At 41.5% G+C, this 20,647-nt stretch overlaps 1 pseudogene; it reads right to left on the bottom strand.

Moving 5' to 3' along the window:
• Positions 1-13,944: 13,944 nt before the first annotated feature.
• LOC100139965 (Krueppel-like factor 4) lies at positions 13,945-15,475 on the bottom strand (annotated as a pseudogene).
• Between the last annotated feature and the right edge of the window lie 5,172 nt (positions 15,476-20,647).

A 20,647-nucleotide genomic window follows, 5' to 3' on the forward strand; every position in this document is an offset into this window, starting at 1 on the left:
CGGAGGAGATAGAGGTGACCTGGGGGAGAAAAAGGAGAGTCAAAAGGGGGAGATAGCAATCAAGCCAGTAATCACACTCTTAAGTAAAAATGGGGTACTGAAGGTTGGATTCTTAAAGGTACAGAATTGATAACAAATACCAAAAAGCAAAGATTAAAAATCTAGAGTAGAGGTTAGACTCTCAAAAATACAATATTAAAATAAATCACAAAATTATATATATATATATATATATATATATATATATATATGAAATTTGCTTTACAGTTCTAATGAGCTGGATGAAACTGGAGCCTATTATACAGAGTGAAGTAGCCAGAAAGAAAAACACCAATACAGTATACTAATGCATATATATGGAATTTAGAAAGATGCTAACAATAACCCTGTATACGAGACAGCAAAAGAGACACTGACATATAGAACAATCTTTTGGACTCTGTGGGAGAGGGAGAGGGTGGGATGATTTGGGAGAATGGCAATGAAACATGTATAGTATCATATATGAAACGAGTTGCCAGTCCAGGTTCGATGCACAATACTGGATGCTTGGGGCTGGTGCACTGGGATGACCCAGAGGGATGGTACAAGGAGGGAAGAGGGAGGAGGGTTCAGGATGGGGAACACGTGTATACCTGTGGCGGATTCATGTTGATATATGGCAAAACCAATACAATATTGTAAAGTTAAAAAAATAAAATTAAAAAAAAAAAGGGAAAAAAATACGATCTTTTCCACAAGGTAATGGACAGGGAGGCCTGGCGTGCTGCAATTCATGGGGTTGCAAAGATTTGAACACAACTGAGCAACTGAACTGAACTGAACTGAGTAGGTTATAAAAATGAAAATTGAAAGAGTGATAAAGAACTTAATTTTTTTTTAAATGAAAAATGATAATAGTAAACTATATCTAGGAATATCTCTGGAGCTATTGTGGGCAGTGTGGCGTCAGTTCAGATTCAGATATTTACTTGTTCCAGCTTATACTTCTTCTCAAGGTCTATAGGCCCCTTCCAGTGTAGTCAGTGCTAACTACAGGGTTTTAATCTGTTGCACCTGTCACTTCCAAATAAGTTCCCTCTTCTTACTTTATTTTGGCTTCCTCTGTTTGCAAGTCTCTTCAGTGTCTAATTTCCACCCTGACACAAGGGGGCGACGGTGGTCTCTTATTTAGGCTCACTTGTTCAGTTGTGCTGTGGGGAGGGAGGAACACTGAAAACAATTATCACTGGCATGTGTGGGGAGTGCTTGCAGTGTCTGGGCCACCCTGGGTTTGCCCCTGCTCATGGCGCATGTGCTTCCCTGGTCTACACTGCTCAGGCTCCAGGTTGCTCTGCAGGGGAACTGTCTAAAGTTGGCCCTGGGTTGCATGCACTTCCCAGGTCTAAGCTGCTCAGGTTCAGGTTTTCCAGTACTCCAAAAAGGCACAGACTTGATTGGGCCTGCATTTTATGCCCTTCACAGGTGAAAGCAGCTCAGGTGACCAGGTTCTTGGTGACTGAGCTCTCCCAGGGGGATTGTGCATCTTATCACCTCCCCAGTCCCAGCCACTTGGTTTCCTGGGTGCACAGCGAGAGCACTGTCTCAGATGTGCCTCCTCTTTGGAGCTGATTTCTGACTGTGACCCTCCGGAGGATCTCAAACGTCCAGGATCCCAGGAAGACCTGGTTAGCAACTGGGAGCTTGCTCCCAGTTTGGTGGAGGATGCCGTCTCTGGGGCCGAGATTGCCCCTCACCTTTTGGCTCTGGCTGTCGCCTGTCTGCCTCTCTGCCTCTGGCAGGGGGAGGGGCTGGTCTGCAGCCAGCTAGCTCTCCTATGCTATTCACTCAGTCCTTTGTTCTGTGAGCGGGCCAGCAGTGCCTTAGGTTAGAGCTTTTCGTGGGAAAGTTCTCTTTCTCTCTTTCCTCTTTTTTTATTTACCTCTCTCTCTCTCTGGCTTTCCCAAGGTTTGGGTTGCTATCTCATGTTAGCTCCCTTAGATTGCCCTCAGGGCATTCCGGCCTGGTTCTTACTCTAAGCAATGCAGCCCACACCTCCCTGTTCAGCCCCCACTTGCTGAGGTGGATGTGAGTGTCAGGGTTACTTCTCCCATGGGAGTTACAGTTAGGCACATAATTTGTGGGTTCTATTTATTTATTTTTCCTCCTGGTTATGTTGCCCTCTGAGATTCCCTCCCCAGAGACCTGCTGGTGAGAGGGTTTCCTGGTGCTTGGAAACTTCCCCTCCTTCACGACTCCCTCCCTGGGATGGGTCTCCATCCTTAACTCTTTTGTCTCTCTTTTTATCATTTATATTTTTTCCTACCTCCTTTCAAAGAGAATGGCTCCCTTTCTGGGTGCCTGGTGTCCTCCGCCAGCATTCAGAAGTTGTTTTGTGGAATTTGCTAAGTGCTCAAATGATCTTTCAATGAATTGGTGGGGGAGAAAGTAGTCTCCCCATCTTATTCCTCCACCTTCCTAGGACCACTGCCTGTATGATCTTTTTAGTGTGTTGTTGGATTATGTTTGCTAGAATATTTGAATATTTTTGCATCTATGTTCATCAGTAACATCCGTCTGTAATTTTCTGTCTCTCTTTCTTTTTTTGTGTGTGGCATCTTTGTCTGATTTTGGTATTATGGTGATGGTGGGCTTGTTTGGAAATGTTCTTTCTTCTTCAATTTTATGGAAGAATTTGAGCACAATAGGTGTTAGCTCTTCTCTAAACTTTTGGTAAAATGCACCTGTGAAGCCATCTGGCCCTGGGCTTTTTTTCTTTTTAGATAAAATATTATAGGTTTCAGTTCAGTTCAGTCACTCAGTCGTGTCCGACTCCTTGCGACCCCATGAATCGCAGCACGCCAGGCCTCCCTGTCCATCACCAACTCCCGGAGTTCACTCAGACTCACATCCATTGAGTCAGTGATGCTGTCCAGCCATCTCATCCTCAGTTGTCCCCTTCTCCTCCTGCCCCCAATTCCTCCCAGCATTAGAGACTTTTCCAATGAGTCAAATCTTCATATGAGGTGGCCAAAGTACTGCAGTTTTAGCTTTAGCATCATTCCTTCCAAAGAAATACCAGGGCTGATCTCCTTCAGAATGGACTGGTTAGATGTCCTTGCAGGCCAAGGGACTTTCAAGAGTCTTCTCCAACACCACAGTTCCAAAGATTCAATTCTTCGGCACTCAGCCTTCTTCACAGTCCAAATCGCACATCCATACATGACTACAGAAAAACCATAGCCTTGACTAGACGAACCTTTGTTGGCAAAGTAATGTCTCTGCTTTTGAATATGCTATTTAGGTTGGTCATAATTTTCCTTCCAAGGAGTAAGTGTCTTTTAATTTCATGGCTGCAGTCACCATCTACAGTGATTTTGGAGCCCCCCAAAATAAAGTCTGACACTGTTTCCACTGTTTCCCCATGTATTTCCCATGAAGTGATGGGACCAGATGCCATGATCTTCGTTTTCTGAATGTTGAGCTTTAAGCCAACTTTTTCACTCTCTTCTTTCACTTTCATTGAGAGGCTTTTTAGTTCGTCTTCACTTTCTCCCATAAGGGTGGTGTCATCTGCATATCTGAGGTTACTGATATTTCTCCCGGCTATCTTGATTCCAGCTTGTGTTTCTTCCAGCCCAGCATTTCTCATGATGTACTCTGCATATAAGTTAAATAAGCAGGGTGACAATATACAGCCTTGATGTACTCCTTTTCCAATTTGGAACCAGTCTGTTGTTCCATGTCCAGTTCTAACTGTTGCTTCCTAACCTGCATATAGATTTCTCAAAAGGCAGATCAGATGGTCTGGTATTCCCATTTCTTTCAGAATTTTCCACTGTTTATTGTGATCCACACAGTCAAAGGCTTTGGCATAGTCAATAAAGCAGAAATAGATGTTTTTCTGGAACACTCTTGCTTTTTTGATGATCCAGCAGATGTTGGCAATTTGATCTCTGGTTCCTCTGCCTTTTCTAAAACCAGCTTGAACATCTGGAAGTTCACGGTTCACATATTGCTGAGGACTGGCTTGGAGAATTTTGAGCATTACTTTACTAGCATGTAAGATGAGTGCAATTGTGCGGTAGTTTGAGCATTCTTTGGCATTGCCTTTCTTTGGGATTGGAATGAAAACTGACCTTTTCCAGTCCTGTGGCCACTGCTGAGTTTTCCAAATTTGCTGGCATATTGAGTGCAGCACTTTCACAGCATCATCTTCCAGGATTTGAAATAGCTCAACTGGAATTCCATCACCTCCACTAGTTTTGTTCATAGTGATGCTTTCTTCCTAAGGCCCACTTGACTTCACATTCCAGGATGTCTGGCTTTAGGTCAGTGATTTCACCATCGTGATTATCTGGGTCATGAAGGTCTTTTTTGTACAGTTCTTCTGTGTATTCTTGCCACCTCTTCTTAATATCTTCTGCTTCTGTTAGGTGCATACCATTTCTGTCCTTTATCGAGCCCATCTTTGCATGAAATGTTCCTTTGGTATCTCTAATTTTCTTGAAGAGATCTCTAGTCATTCCCATTCTGTTGTTTTCCTCTATTTCTTTGCATTGATTGCTGAAGAAGGCTTTTTTATCTCTTCTTGCTATTCTTTGGAACTCTGCATTCAGATGCTTGTATCTTTCCTTTGCTCTTTTGCTTTTCACTTCTCTTCTTTTCACAGCTATTTGTAAGGCCTCCCCAGACAGCCATTTTGCTTTTTTGCATTTCTTTTCCATGGGGATGGTCTTGATCCCTGTCTCCTGTACAATGTCACGAACCTCATTCCATAGTTCGTCAGGCACTCTATCACATCTAGGCCCTTAAATCTATTTCTCACCTAAACTTAATTCTCATCTTGAATATGCAAAATATGAATTCTACAAAATGTTAATTTTTTTATTTACAGTTTACAAATATACAAAATGGAAAGTTGCTTAAATTTATATTACATATTTATTTTGGCAGGGAATTATATTAAAACATTTGTTGTGCTTAAGGTATACTTGGGAATAAACCATTGTATGTATTATTGCACATATGAAACCACAATGCATAACAGACTGTCTGTATACAAAGATTCAAAGTAAACCAAGTGTATTTCTGTGACTTAGGCCATAAATGTAGCTCAGAAGGCAAAAGTATATTTTCCTTGACAAAGTATGTAGCAGTTTATGAACTCTGGCTTCACTTGGTACGTTTAGAACCAAGACTTACCAAGCACCATCGTTTAGGCTATTAAAAACATTTTCTGTACTTGAATTTTGTCCTCTTCTAAGGTCATAATTGGAGAAGGCAATGGCACCCCACTCCAATACTCTTGCCTGGAAAATCCCATGGGCAGAGGAGCCTGGTAGGCTGCAGTCCATGGGGTCGCGAAGAGTCATACATGACTGAGTGATTTTACTTTCACTTTTCACTTTCATGCATTGGAGAAGGAAATGGCAACCCATTCCAGTGTTCTTGCCTGGAGAATTCCAGGGACAGGGGAGCCTGGTGGGCTGCCGTCTATGGGGTCACCCAGAGTCAGACATGGCTGAAGTGACTTAGCATCAAGATCATAATAATGACTTTTAGAATGCAAGGAGAACACAACATGATGTTTTTTTCTTATATTACATTGAACCAATTCAGTGGATTCTGGTTTTCCCTCCCCCTCAACTCTAAGATCTAATTTATACCCTGATATCCACAACTTCTAGTCACCTCTTTGGCGTTTCATAAGTCCAGGAATATATATTCAATTTGGATTTAGAATTGGAATGATAGAAGATCCAGCAACAGACCCCATCTGTTTTTTGTTTTTGTTTTTTGCTTGTTTGTTTGTCTTTTGGGTTCCTACTGTCTCCTGATTATCCATTCACAAGTTGACTGGTTGGGAATTTGACCATGATTATAGTGCTTTCCAGCTGGGTTCCTCTCCTCACCAGGAAGACAATATGAAAGGTTAAAAAATACTGAATTATCTTCTGGCAGTGCAGGTCACATCCACTGTTTGGGGATTTAAAAGCACCTCTTCGGGGGGGTGGTCCTAAGATGGCAGAGGAATAGGACAGGGAGACCACCTTCTCCCTCACAAATTCATCAAAAGAACATTTGAATGCTGAGTAAAATCCACAAAACAACTTCTGAATGCCGGCAGAGGACATCAGGCACCCAGAAAAGCAGCCCTGTGTCTTTGAAAGGAGGTAGGAAAAAATATAAAAGACAAAAAAAGAGACAAAAGAGGTAGGGATGGAGCTTCATCCTGGGAAGGGAGTCTTAAAAGAGAAGTTTCCAAACATCAGGAAACATTCTCACTGCCGAGTCTGTGGCGAGCCCTGGTACCACAGAGGGCAACATAACTGGGAAGAAAAATAAATAATAATTAAAACCCACAGATTATGTGCTCAACGATAACTCCCCCAGCAGAGAAGCAGTGCAGATGCCTGCTCCCACCACTAGCAAGCTGGGGCTGGGCAGGGAGGCATGGGCTGCAATGTTTAGAGTAAGGACCGGGCCTGAATGCCCTGAAGGCAATCTACGGGAACTAACTTGGGCTAGAAAACCAGACTGTGGGATAGCTACCACGTGAAACGCCCTGACCTAAGACATCACCAGGCCTGCTCACAGAACAAAGAACTGAACAGAGCTAGCCCGCTGCAGACCATGCCCCTCCAGTTGCAGGCAGCCAGAGCCAGAAGGGGGCAATCGCGGCCCCAGAGAGACATTATCTACCAAACTTCAACCAGGCTTCTTTGCCAACTAAGACTTCTTGAGGTTTTGGATGGTCAACATCCGTCTGAGAAGATGCGTCAGTTGTACAGCCATAAAACCGAGCAGCAGGGACGAGGCAGGTGATAAGTCGCAGCAACCGCACTCGCCAAACACCTCATCACTTGAGCTGCTCGGACCTGGGAAGGGCACAAAACGCAGGCCCAACCAAGTCTGCCCCTCTGAGGACTACCTGAGTGCCTGAATCTGAGCGGCTTAGACCTGGGAGGTGCATGCAGCCCAGGGCTGGCCTCAAACAGTTCCCGGTGGTGTAACCTAGAGCCTGAGCAGTGTGAGCAGGGAGGACACAAGTGCCGTGAGCAGGGGCAGGCCCAGTGTGCCTGAGACACTGCGAGCACACGTCAGTGTTACTTGTTTGCAGCGTCCCTCCCTCCCCACACCGCGACTGAACAAGTGAGCCTAAAAACTTGTCCACCACCACCCCCTTGTGTCAGGGCAGAAATCAGACACTGAAGAGACCAGCAAACAGAAAAGCCTTGGAAGTGACAGGTGCAATAGATTAAAACCCTGTAGTTAGTACCGACTACATAGGAAGGGGCCTATAGATCTTTAGGAATATAAGCCGGACCAAGGAACTATCCAAAAATGAACTGACCCCACACTGCCCACAACAATACCAGAGAAAGTCCTACATATATTTTTACTATTTTTACTATCGTTCTTTTTTGTAATTTTTAAAAAATTTTTAAGTCCTCTATTACTCCTTTAATTTTCATTTTTATAACATACAATTACTTTGCAAAAAAAAAGAGAGACCCTAATTTTTAAAGCAAACTTCATATATATATATATATATATATATATACATACATACACACATTTTTTCTCTTTATTATTATTATTATTATTTTTACTTTACAATATTGTATTGGTTTTCCCATACATCACCATGCAACCACCACGGGTGTACACGTGTTACATTTTATAATTTTTGTGACTTTGTTTTTTTTTTTCTTTTTTTTCTTTTTTTTTCTTTTCTTTAATATGGTATTTTTGAAAATCCAACCTCTACTCTAGATTTTTAATCTTTGATTTTTGGTATTTGTTATCAGTTTTGTACCTTTAAGAACCCAATCTTCAGTACCCATTTTTACTTGGGAGCAAGATTACTGGCTTGACTGCTCCCTCCCCCTTTGGACTCTCCTTTTTCTCCACCAGGTCGCCACTATCTCCTCCCTGCCCCACTTTTCTCTACTCAACTCTGTAAATCTCTTTGTGTGTTCCAGAAGGTGGAGAACATTTAGGGAACTGATTACTGGCTGTATTTGTCTCTCTCCTTTTGATTCCCCCCTTTTTACTCCTGGCCACATCTGTCTCCTTCCTCCCTCTTCTCTTCTTTGTGCAACTCCATGAACATCTCTGAGCGGTCCAGACTGTGGGGCACACATAAGGAAGTGATTACTGGATAGCTTGCTCTCTCCTCTTTTGATTCCACCTCATGTCATTTGGGTCACCTCTAACTCCCTCCTCCCTCTTCTCTTCTCCATTTAACTCTGTGAACCTCACTGAGTGTCCCTTACTGTGGAGAAACTTTTCATCTTTAACCTAGATGTTTTATCAGTGGTGCTGTTTAGATGGAGAAGTCTTGAAACTACTGTAAAAATAAGACTGAAAACCAGAAGCAGGAGGCTTAAGTCCAAATCCTGAGAACACCAGAGAACTCCTGAATCCAGGGAACGTTCATCAACAGGAGCTCATCAAACGCCTCCATACTTACACTGAAACCAAGCACCACCCAAAGGCCAACAAGTTCCAGAGCAAGACATACCATGCAAATTCTCCAGCAACACAGGAACACAGCCCTGAACTTCAAAATACAGGCTGCCCAAAGTTACTCCAAACCCACTGACATCTCATAACACATTACTGGACAGTTCATTGCACTCCAGAGAGAATAAATCCAGCTCCACCCACCACAACAAGGACACAAGCTTCCCTAACCAGGAAACCTTGACAAGCCACTGGTACAACCCCACCCACAGCGAGGAAACTCCACAATAAAGATAAGTCCACAAACTGCCAGAATACAGAAAGGCCACCACAAGCACAGCAATATAAACAAGATTAAGAGACAGAGGAATACCCATCAGGTAAAGGAACAGGATAAATGCCCACCAAACCAAACAAAAGAGGAAGAGATAGGGAATCTACCTGATAAAGAATTCCAAATAATGATAGTGAAAATGATCCAAAACATTCAAATCAAAATGGAATCACAGATAAATAGCCCTGAGACAAGGATTGAGAAGATACAAGAAAGGTTTAGCAAAGACACAGAAGAAATAAAAAAGAGTCAATATATAATGAATAATGCAATAAATGAGATCAAAAACAACCTGAAGGCAACAAATAGTAAAATAACTGATGCAGAAAATAGTATTAATGAAATAGAAGATAAAATGGTATAAATAAATGAATCAGAGAGGAAAAAGAAAAACGAATTAAAAGAAATGAGGACAATATCAGAGACCTCGAGGACAATGTTAAACACCCCAACATTCGAATCATAGGAGTCCCAGAAGAGGAAGACAAAAAGAAAGACCATGAGAAAATACTTGAGGAGATAATAGTTGAAAACTTCCCTAAAATGGGGAAGGAAATAATCACCCAAGTCCAAGAAACCCAGAGAGTTCCAAACAGGATAAACTCAAGGTGAAACACCTCAAGATACATATTAATTAAATTAACAAAGATCAAACACAAAGAACAGATATTAAAAGCAGCAAGACAAAAACAACAAATAACACACAAGGGGATTCCCATGAGGATAACAGCTGATCTTTCAATAGAAACTCTTCAGGCCAGGATGGAATGGCAGAACATACTTAAAGTGATGAAAGAAAATAACCTACAGCCCAGATTACTGTACCCAGCAAGGATTTCATTCAAATATGAAGGAGAAATCAAAAGCTTTACAGACAAGCAACAGCTGAGAGAATTCAGCACCACCAAACCAGCTCTACAACAAATGCTAAAGGATCTTCTCTAGACAGGAAACACAGAAAGGGTGTATAAACTCGAACCCAAAACAATAAAGTAAATGGCAACGGGATCATACTTATCAATAATAACCTTAAACGTAAATGGGTTGAATGCCCCAACCAAAAGACAAAGACTGACTGAATGGATACAAAAACAATGCACCTATATATGTTGTCTACAAGAGACCCACCTCAAAACAGGGGACACACACAGACTGAAAGTGAAGGGCTGGAAAAAGATATTCCATGCAAATAAAGACCAAAAGAAAGCAGGAGTAGCAATACTCATGTCAGATAAAATAGACTTTAAAACAAAGGTTGTGAAAAGAGACAAAGAAGGACACTACATAATGATTAAAGGATCAATCCAAGAAGAAGATAAAACAATTATAAATATATATGCACCCAACATAGGAGCACCACAATGTGTGAGACAAATGCTAACAGGTATGAAAGGGGAAATTAACAATAACACAATAATAGTGGGAGACTGTAATATCCCACTCACACCTGTGGATAGATCAACTAAACAGAAAATTAATATGGAAACACAAACTTTAAATGATACAATAGACCAGTTAGACCTAAATGATATCTATTGGACATTTCAACCCAAAACAATAAATTTCATCTTTTTCTCAAGCATACATGGAACCTTCTCCAGGATAGATCACATCCTAGGCCATATATCTAGCCTTGGTAAATTCAAAAAAATTGAAATCATTCCAAGCATGTTTTCTGACCACAATGCAGTAAGATTAGATCTCAATTACAGGAGAAAAACTATTAAAAATTGCAACATATGGAGCCTGAAAAACACACTGTTGAATAACCAATAAATCAAAGAAGAAATCAAAATATGCATAGAAATGAATGAAAATGAAAACACAACAACCCAAAACCTGTGGGATACTGTAAAAGCAGTGCTAAGGGTAAAGTTCATAGCAATACAGGCACACCTCAAGAAACAAACAAGTCAAAGAAATAACCTAACGCTACACCTAAAGCAACTAGAAAAGGAAGAAATGAAGAACCCCAGGGTTAGTAGAAGGAAAAAAATCTTAAAAATTAGGGAAGAAATAAATGCAAAAGAAACAAAAGAGACCATAGCAAAAATCAACAAAGCCAAGAGCTGGTTCTTTGAGAGGATAAATAAAATTGACAAACCATTATCCAGACTCATCAAGAAACAAAGGGAGAAAAATCAAATCAATAAAATTAGAAATGAAAATGGAGAGATCACAACTGACAAAACAAAAATACAAAGGATCACTGTCCTTTGTATATATCCTTTGTATATACAAAGAGACTACTATCAGCAATTATATGCCAATGAAATGAACAACATGGAAGAAATGGACCAATTCGTAGAAAAGTACAACTTTCCAAAATTGAACCAGGAAAAAATAGAAAATCTTAACAGACCCATCACAAGCACAGAAATTGAAACTGTAATCAGAAATCTTCCAGCAAACAAAAGCACAGGTCCAGACAGCTTCACAGCTGAATTCTACCAAAAATTTAGACAAGAGCTAACACCTATCCTACTCAAACTCTTCCAGAAAATTGCAGAGGAAGGTAAACTTTCAACCTCATTCAATGAGGCCACCATCACCCTAAGACCAAAACCTGACAAAGTTGCCACAAAAAAATAAAACTATAGGGCAATATCACTTATGAATATAGATGCAAAAATCCTTAACAAAATTCTAGCAATCAGACTCTAACAACACATTAAAAAGATAATGCACCATGACCAAGTGTGCTTTATCCCAGAAATGCAAGGGTTCATCAATATCCACAAATCAATCAATGTAATACACCACATTAACAAATTGAAAAATAAAAGCCATATGATTATCTCAATAGATGCAGAGAAAGCCATTGACAAAATTCAACATCCATTTATGAAAAAACTCTCCAGAAAACAGAAATAGAAGGAACATACCTCAACATAATAAAATCTATATATGACAAACCCACAGCAAACATTATTCTCAATGGTGAAAAATTCAAAGCATTTCCCCTAAAGTCAGGAACAAGACAAAGGTGCCCACTCTCACCACTACTATTCAACATAGTTTTGGAAGTTTGCCAAAGCAATCAGAGTAGAAAAAGGAATAAAAGGAATCCAAATTGGAAAAGAAGTAAAATTCTTAGTGTTTTCAGATGACATGATCCTCTACATAGAAAACCCTAAAGACTCCACCAGAAAATTACTAGTGCTAATCAATGAATGTAGTAAGGTTGCAGGATATAAAATCAACACAAAGAAATCCCTTGCATTCCTATACACTAATAATGAAAAAATAGAAAGAGAAACTAAGGAAACAATTCCATTCACCATTGCAACGAACAGAATAAAATACTTAGGAATATATCTAGCTAAAGAAACTAAAGACCTATATATAGAAAACTCTAAAACACTGGTGAAAGAAATCAAAGAGGACACTAATAGATGGAATAATATACCATGTTCATGGATCGGAAGAATCAATATAGTGAAAATGAGTATACTACCCAAAGCAATCTATAGATTCAATGTAATCCCTATCAAGCTACCAATGATATTTTTCACATAGCTAGAACAATAATTTCACAATTTGTATGAAAATACAAAAAACCTTGAATAGCCAAAGCAATCTTGAGAAAGAAGAATGGAAATGGAGGAGTCAACCTACCTGACTTCAGGCTCTACTACAAAGCCACAGTCTTCAAGACAGTATGGTACTGGCACAAAGACAGAAATATAGATCAATGGAACAAAATAGAAAGCCCAGAGATAAATCCATGCCCCTGTGGACACCTTATCTTTGACAAAGGAGACAAGAATATACAATGGAGAAAAGACAATCTAACAAGTGGTGCTGGGAAAACTGGTCAACCACTTGTAAAAGAATGAAACTAGAACACTCTCTAACACCATACACAAAAATAAACTCAAAAGGGATTAAAGATCTAAACGTAAGACCAGAAACTATAAAACTCCTAGAGGAGAACATAGGCAAAACACTCTCCAACATACATCACAGCAGGATCCTCTATGACACACCTCCCAGAGTATTGGAAATAAAAGCAAAAATAAACAAATAGGACCTAATTAGAATTAAAAGCTTCTGCACAACAAAGGAAACTATAAGCAAGGTGAAAAGACAGCCTTCAGAATGGAAGAAAATAATAGCAAATGAAGCAACTGACAAACAACTAATCTCAAAAATATACAAGCAACTCCTGTAGCTCAATTCCAGAAAAATAAATGACCCAATCAAAAAAATGTGCCCAAGAACTAAACAGACATTTCTCCAAAGAAGACATACAGATGGCTAACAAACACATGAGTGATGGCTAACATCACTCATTCTTAGAGAAATGAAAATCAAAACCACAATGATGTACCATCTTAACATCAGTCAGAATGGCTGCTATCCAAAAGTCTACAAGCAATAAGTGCTGGAGAGGGTGTGGAGAAAAGGGAACCCTCTTACACTGTTCGTGGGAATGCAAACTAGTATAACCACTATGGAGAACCGTGTGGAGATTCCTTAAAAAACTGGAAATAGAACTTCCTTATGACCCAGCAATTCCACTGCTGGGCATACACACCATGGAAACCAGAAATGAAAGAGACACGTGTACCCCAATGTTCATCGCAGCACTGTTTATAATAGCCAGGACATGAAAGCAACCTAGATGTCTATCAGCAGACGAATGAATAAGAAAGCTGTGGTACATATACACAATGGAGTATTACTCAGCCATTAAAAAAATACATTTGAATCAGTTCTAATGAGGTGGATGAAACTGGAGCCTATTATACAGAGTGAAGTAAGCCAGAAAGAAAAATACCAATACAATATACTAACACATATATATGGAATTTAGAAAGATGGTAATGATAACCCTGTATGCGAGACAGCAAAAGAGACACAGATGTATAGAACAGTCTTTTGGACTCTGTGGGAGAGGGAGAGGGTGGGACGATTTGTGGGAATTTCACTGAAACATGTATAATATCATATAATAAACGAATCGCCAGTCCAGGTTCGATACAGGATGCTTGGGGCTGGTGCGCTGGGATGACCTGGAGGGATGGTACGCGGAGGGATGTGGAAGGGGTGTTCAGGATGAGGAACACGTATACGCCCATGGCAGATTCATGTTGTGTGTGGCAGATCCAATACAGTATTGTAAAGTAATTAGCCTCCAATTAAAATAATTTAAATTAAAAAATAAATAAATGAAAGCACCTCTTCATGTGTAAAGTGAGGTAGTCTGACCTTGAGAATGCCCCGTCCCATTCTGGCACTGGAAGGGGTCATGCCAGGTGTGTTTGCAGTAGTGCCTGGTCAGTTCATCTGAGTGAGCAAACTTCCACCCACAGCCATCCAAGTTACAGTGGTAAGGTACCTCACCTGTGTGGGTGTGGAGGTATGCCTTGAGATGAAAACTCTTCATGTAGGTTTTGCTGTAGCCTCTGTAATCACAAGTGTGAGTGGCCATAGTTTTCTGGGGCCACAACCTTCTCCCCTTCTTTGGCTTGGACTCTTCCAGCATGCAGGAACTGGGTGGTATGAGTTCTTGGTAATGGAGCAGTGGGACTTGTGACTGCATCTTGTCAGGCAGAAAGGAAGGGAGGTTGGGCCTGGGGTGGGGATGGAAGCCTGCGGGGATGGGGAAAGGAGCCATAGGACAGGATGACAGTCTCTGCTGCTCAGCAGCTCCTGGGCACCCAGGGTCAGGGTAGTCCTGCTGGGGAGCTGCCACCCCAGGGGAAAGTCATGCACATGTGACTGGTGGCCATTGCTGAGAGGGGGTCCAAGCAGGAGGAGATAGTCTCCTGCTTGACCTTAGGGCACATGCACAGTGGCCCACTGCCATAGGGCACCGCCACCACCACCAGGTGGCTGCCATCCGAACTGCTTTTGCTAACACTGATGATTGACGGGCTGCCCTATTCACTGCCAGGAACACTTAGTGATGCCTTCAACACAAACTTGCCCATCAACCTGCCAACCTGGTGACTACAGCTGCTGTGGCAGAAGGTACACTGGGTTCAATTTGGGCTGTGGGAGCTCGCTGCCAGAGAGGCTCATGTTGCTGATGTTTGCCAGGTTGAAGGGAGTGTTGGAGGGGGTGCACACTTAGCACCATAGAGGAGGCTGCCACTGGAGCTGCCTGGTGCCGTATCAGTCCTGATTTGATAGCTGAAGCTTCAGGTGGAGGGAACACTGTCAGAACTGCTACTCATTGGGGAGGACAAGGATAATGCTGATGAGGAAACCATGATGGCCACTGACTCCTGATGGGACAACGAGTTGGAGAGGATAAAGTCTAGGTCCTGGAAATCACCAAACTCCTCCATCTCCCTCCAAGGTAGGAGAGCCACATTGCTGCTGCCACAAGCCCCAGTGATTCTGCCACTCTCCAGACCGGTGGCCACAGTCACTGCCGCCAGGTAGTAGGGGAGGCCAGGAAGCACCAGGGGAAGTCAATTCACATAGGAGAGCTCCTGCTGTCAGTGGCTATTTGGGGCACCTGCTAGATGCAGTGTCTTCGCCCTTCCTGCTGGGCTGGACTTGAATGTGGAGAAGGATAGGAGCAGTGTGTCACTGACAGCCATGTCAGACTCATCAAGTGTCTGCCTCATTAATGTGGGGGTCCCAAAAGCCCTTGGAAGTCTGAAGCAGTTGGGGGTACCTGAACCCCAAAGTCAACAAAGAGGAAAAGAAGACAGAAATGAAGCCAAAACCAAAAACCCCCAATTGCCCAAGATCCTTCTTCCTCGGGTTAAATATAAAAGCCTTTTAAAAAGTTCCTTTGTGTACAAAAGTTCTTAGAAAAGTTGTAAACTCGTAACCATAGACAAGCAGCAAGGCAAGTGAGTAGGTCTGGTGGGCAAGCTGTGCCGTCTTCAACTCAGCGGTATCCCCCGCCACTTTTGCCATCATCTCGGCCATCACCATGGGCACTGGGGCTGTGATGGGCAGGCTGTGATGCCAGGTGAGACTGGCCATGGCATCATGGATCCATGGACGGGGTGGTGGTGTGGGGCGTGGGGTATGGGCGGCTGCACCAGGCACCTGCAACCATGGGTGCTGGCCGATGGCAGGTGGCTGGGTGGGGTTGGGGGGGCGGTGATTGAGGGGCAGGGAGGGGCACTTGGCAGCTCCTGCCTCCAGGGGCCACAGCATCTGCGATCTGCACACTTACAGCTGCTGTCCCTCTCTCAGGGAACTACCAGGCTTTTTTTGATGTCGTTGGAAGATTTTTTATTACAGTTTTGATTTCCATGTTTGTAATTGGTCTGGTCATATTTTCTTTTTCTTCCTGGTTCAGTTTTGAAAGGTTATACTTGTCTAAGAATTTGTCCATTCTTCCACGTTATTCATTTTATTGCCATATAGTTGCTCTCTTATTATGCTTTGTATTTTTGTGTTGTCTGTTGTAACTTCTTTTCCATTTCTAATTTTACTGAGTCTTCTCGCTCTTTTTCTTGATAAGTCTGACTTATGGTTTGTCAGTTTTGTTCATATTCTCAATGAACCAGCTTTTAGTTTTATTGATTTTTTCTATAGTCTCCTTCACTTCTTATTCATTTATTTCTACTCTGATTTTGGATTTTGTAACCCAAGAAAATAGCCTGTCACTATTTCCATTGTTTCTCCATCTATTTCCCATGAAGTGATGGGACCAGATGCCATGATCTTCCTTTTTTGAATGTTGAGTTTTAAGCTAGCTTTTTCATGCTCCTCTCTCAGTTTCATCAAGATGCTTTTTAATTCCTCTGCATTTTATGCCATAATGGTGGTGTCATCTGTATATCTGAGGTTATTGATATTTCTCTGGCAACCTTGATTTCTGCTTGTGATTCATCCAGCTTGGCATTTCACATGATCCTGTTACCATTTAATTTTTGTTTTGGGGATTTTTTGGTCAGTCTTTTCTGTGTTTTCTGTCTAGAGAAGTTCCTTTAGCATTTGGTGAGGAGCTGGTTCGGTAGTGCTGCTTTGCTTGTCTCTAAAGCTTTTATGTCTCCTTCATATCTGAATTAGATCCTTGCTGGATAGAGTAATCTTGAATGTAGGTTTTTCCCTCTCATCACCTTAAGTATGTCCTGCCATTTTCTTCTCTCCTGAAGGGTTTCTGTTGAAAGATCATCTGTTAGCCTTATGGCGATCCCCTTGTATGTTATTTTTGCTTTTCCCTTGCTGCTTTTAATATTTGTTCTTTGTGTTGAACTTTGTTACTTTGATTAATAAGTGTTTTGGCATATTTCTCCTTGATTTTGCCCTGTATGGAACTCTCTGGGCTTCCTGCACTTGGGTGGCTATTTCTTTTCCCATTTTAGGGAATTTTTGACTATAATCTCCTCAAATATTTTTTCATGCCCTTTTTTGTCTCTTCTGAGATACCTATGATTCAAATGTTGGGGCTCTTAAACTTGTCCTAGAGGTCTCTGATGAATCTGTCCTCATTTCTTTTCATTCTTTTTTCTTTATTCTTCTCTGCTTCAGTTATTTCCACCATTCAATCTTCCAGCTCACTTACCCATTCTTCTTCAGTTACTCCACTGTTGGTTCCCTCTAGTATATTTTTAATCTCAATATTGCATTGTTCATGGTTGACCGTTTATTCTTTAATTATTCTATGTCATTTTTAAACATTTCTTCCATTTTCTTGATCCATGTGTTCAGTCTATTTATCCATGGCTCCATTTTGTTTTGAGGGTTTTGGATCATCTTTACTATGATTATTTGGAATTCTCTTTCATACAGATTCCCTATTTCCTCCTCACGTGCTTGGTCTGGTAGGTTTATACCTTGTTCCTTCACCTGCTGCATAATTTTCTGTCTTCATTTTGTTTAGTTTACTTTGCTTGGGGTCCCCTTTCTGCAGACTGGAAGGTTGTAGTTCTTAATTGTGGAGTCTGCCTCTGGTGTGTGGAGTTGGAACAGTGCCTTGTGAAGGTTTCCTGGTTGAGAGATTTTGCCTGTGGATGGAGCTGGATCTCATCTCTCTGAAAGGCAGAGCCATATCCAGTATTAAGTTTTGGGATGTCTGTTGATTTGGTATGGCTTTGTGCAGCCTGTCTGCTAATGTGCAATGCTGCATTTCTGGGTTTTTTTAATATATTTATTTTTTAATTGAAGAATAATTGCTTTACAGAATTTTGTTGTTAATACCAAAAATCAGCATGAGTCAACTATAGGTATACATATGTCTCCTCCCTCTTGAAACTCACTCCCATCTCCCTCCTCATCCCACCCCTCTATGTTGTTACAGTGCCCCGTTTGAGTTCCCTGAGTCATAGAGCAAATTCCCATTGGATATCTCCTTTACATATGGTAATGTACATTTCCAAGTTGCTCTCTTCATCCATCTCACCCTCTCCTTCCTCCTCCCCCTGCTGTGTCCATAAATCTGTTCTCTATGTCTGTTTCTCTGTTGCTGCCCTACAAATAAATTCATCAGTACCATCTTTCTAGATTCCACATATATGCGTTAGAATATGATATTTATCTTTCTCTTTCTGACTTACTTCACTCTGTATGGGCTTTCCTGATGGCTCAGCTGATAAAGAATCTGGCTACAATGCAGGAGACCTGGGTTTGATCCCTGGGTTAGGAAGATCCCCTGGAGAAGGAAACAGCTACCCACTCCAGTTTTCTGGCCTGGAAAATTTCATGGACAGAGGAGACTGGCAGCCTAGTCCACGGGTCGCAAAGAATAGGATATGCTGAGCGACTTTCACTTTCAACTTTTCACTCTGTATAAAAGGCTCTAGGTTCATCCACCTCATTTCTACTGCTGCTGCTAAGTCGCTTCAGTCGTGTCCGACTCTGCGACCCCATAGACGGCAGCCCACCAGGCTCCCCTGTCCCTGGGATTCTCCAGGCAAGAACACTGGAGTGGGTTGCCATTTCCTTCTCCAATGCATGAAAGTGAAAAGTGAAAGTGAAGTCACTCAGTCGTGTCTGACTCTTAGCGACCCCATGGACTGCAGCCCACCAGGCTCCTCTGTCCATGGGACTCTCCAGGCAAAAGTACTGGAGTGGGGTGCCATTGCCTTCTCCAATCCACCTCATTAGAATTGACTCAAATGCATTCCTTTTTGTGGCTGAGCAATATTCCTTATATATATGTGCCACAGCTTCTTTATCCATTCATCTGTCAATGAATATCTAGGTTGCTTCCATGTTCTAGCTATTGTAAATAGTGCAGCAATGACTATTGGACTACTGGTGTCCTTTTCGTTTTTGGTTTCCTCAGAGTATATGCCTGGTAGTGGGATAGCTGAATCATATGGTGATTTTATTCCTGGTTTTTTAAGGAATCTTCATACTGTCTTCCATAGTGATTGTATCAATTTACATTCCCATCAACAGTGCAAGAGTGTTCCATTTTCTCCACACCCTTTCCAGCATTTACTGTTTGTAGACTTTTTGATGATGGCCATTCTGACTAGATATAAGAGACCAAGGGAACATTTCATGCAAAAATGGACACAATAAAGGACAGAAATGGTATGGACCTAACAGAAGCAGAAGATATTAAGAAGCAGTGGCAAGAATACACAGAAGAACTATACAGAAAATATCTCCATGACCCAGATAACCACTATGGTGTGATCACTCACCAGGATCCAAACATCCTGGAATTTGAAGTCAAGTGGGCCTTAGGAAGCATCACTACAAACAAAGCTAGTGGAGGTGATGGAATTCCAGTTGAGCTATTTCAAATCCTGGAAGATGATGCTGTGAAAGTGCTGCACTCAATATGCCAGCAAATTTGGAAAACTCAGCAGTGGCCACAGGACTGGAAAAGGTCAGTTTTCATTCCAATCCCAAATAAAGGCAGTGCCAAAGAATGTTAAAACTACTGCACAATTGCACTCATCTCATACACTAGCAAAGTAATGCTCAAAATTCTCTAAGCCAGGCTTCAATAGTATGTAAACCGTGAAATTCCAGATGTTTAAGCTGGAGTTAGAAAAGGCAGAGAAACCAGAAATCAAATTTCCGACATCCACTGGATCATTGAAAAAGCAAGAGAGTTCAAGAAAACATTTACTTCTGCTTTATTGACTAAGCCAAAGCCTTTGACTGTGTGGATCACAACAAACTGTGAAAAATTCTTGAAGACATGGAAATATCAGACCACCTTACCTACTTCCTGAGAAATCTGTATACAGGTCAAGAAGCAACAGTTAGAACCAGACATGGAACAACAGACTGGTTCCAAATCGGGAAAGGAGTGTGTCAGGGCTGTATATTTTCACCCTGCTTATTTAACCTATATGCAGAGTACATCATGCGAAATGCTGGACTGGATGAAGCATGAGCTGGAATCAAGATTGCCAGGAGAAATATCAATAACCTCAGATATGCAGATGGTACCACCCTTATGGCAGAAAGTGAAGAGCAACTAAAGAGGCTCTTGATGAAAGTGAAAGAGGAGAGTGAAAAACCTGGCTGAAAACTAAACATTCAAAAATCTAAGATCATGGCATCTGGTCCCATCACTTCATGGTAAATAGATGGGAAAACAAGGGAAACCATGATAGACTTTATTTTGGGGGTTCCAAAATCACTACAGATGGTGACTGCAGTCATGAAATTAAAAGATGCTAGCTCCTTGGAAGAAAAGCTATGACTAACCTAGACAGCGTATTAAAATGCAGAGACATTACTTTGCCAACAAAGTTCCATCTAGTCAAAGCTATGCTTTTTCCAGTAGTCATGTATGGATGTGAGAGTTGTTCCATAAAGAAAGGCAAGCACTGAAGAATTGATGCCTTTGAACTGTGGTATTGAAGACTGCTGAGAGTCCCTTGGACTGCAAGGAGATCAAACCAATCAATTCTAAAGGAAATCAGTCCTGAATAATTGGAAGGACTGATGCTGAAGGGGAAGCTCCAATACTTT

Source organism: Bos taurus, chromosome X, assembly GCF_002263795.3.
Source record: "Bos taurus isolate L1 Dominette 01449 registration number 42190680 breed Hereford chromosome X, ARS-UCD2.0, whole genome shotgun sequence".
In the NCBI taxonomy this organism is placed as follows: domain Eukaryota; kingdom Metazoa; phylum Chordata; class Mammalia; order Artiodactyla; family Bovidae; genus Bos; species Bos taurus.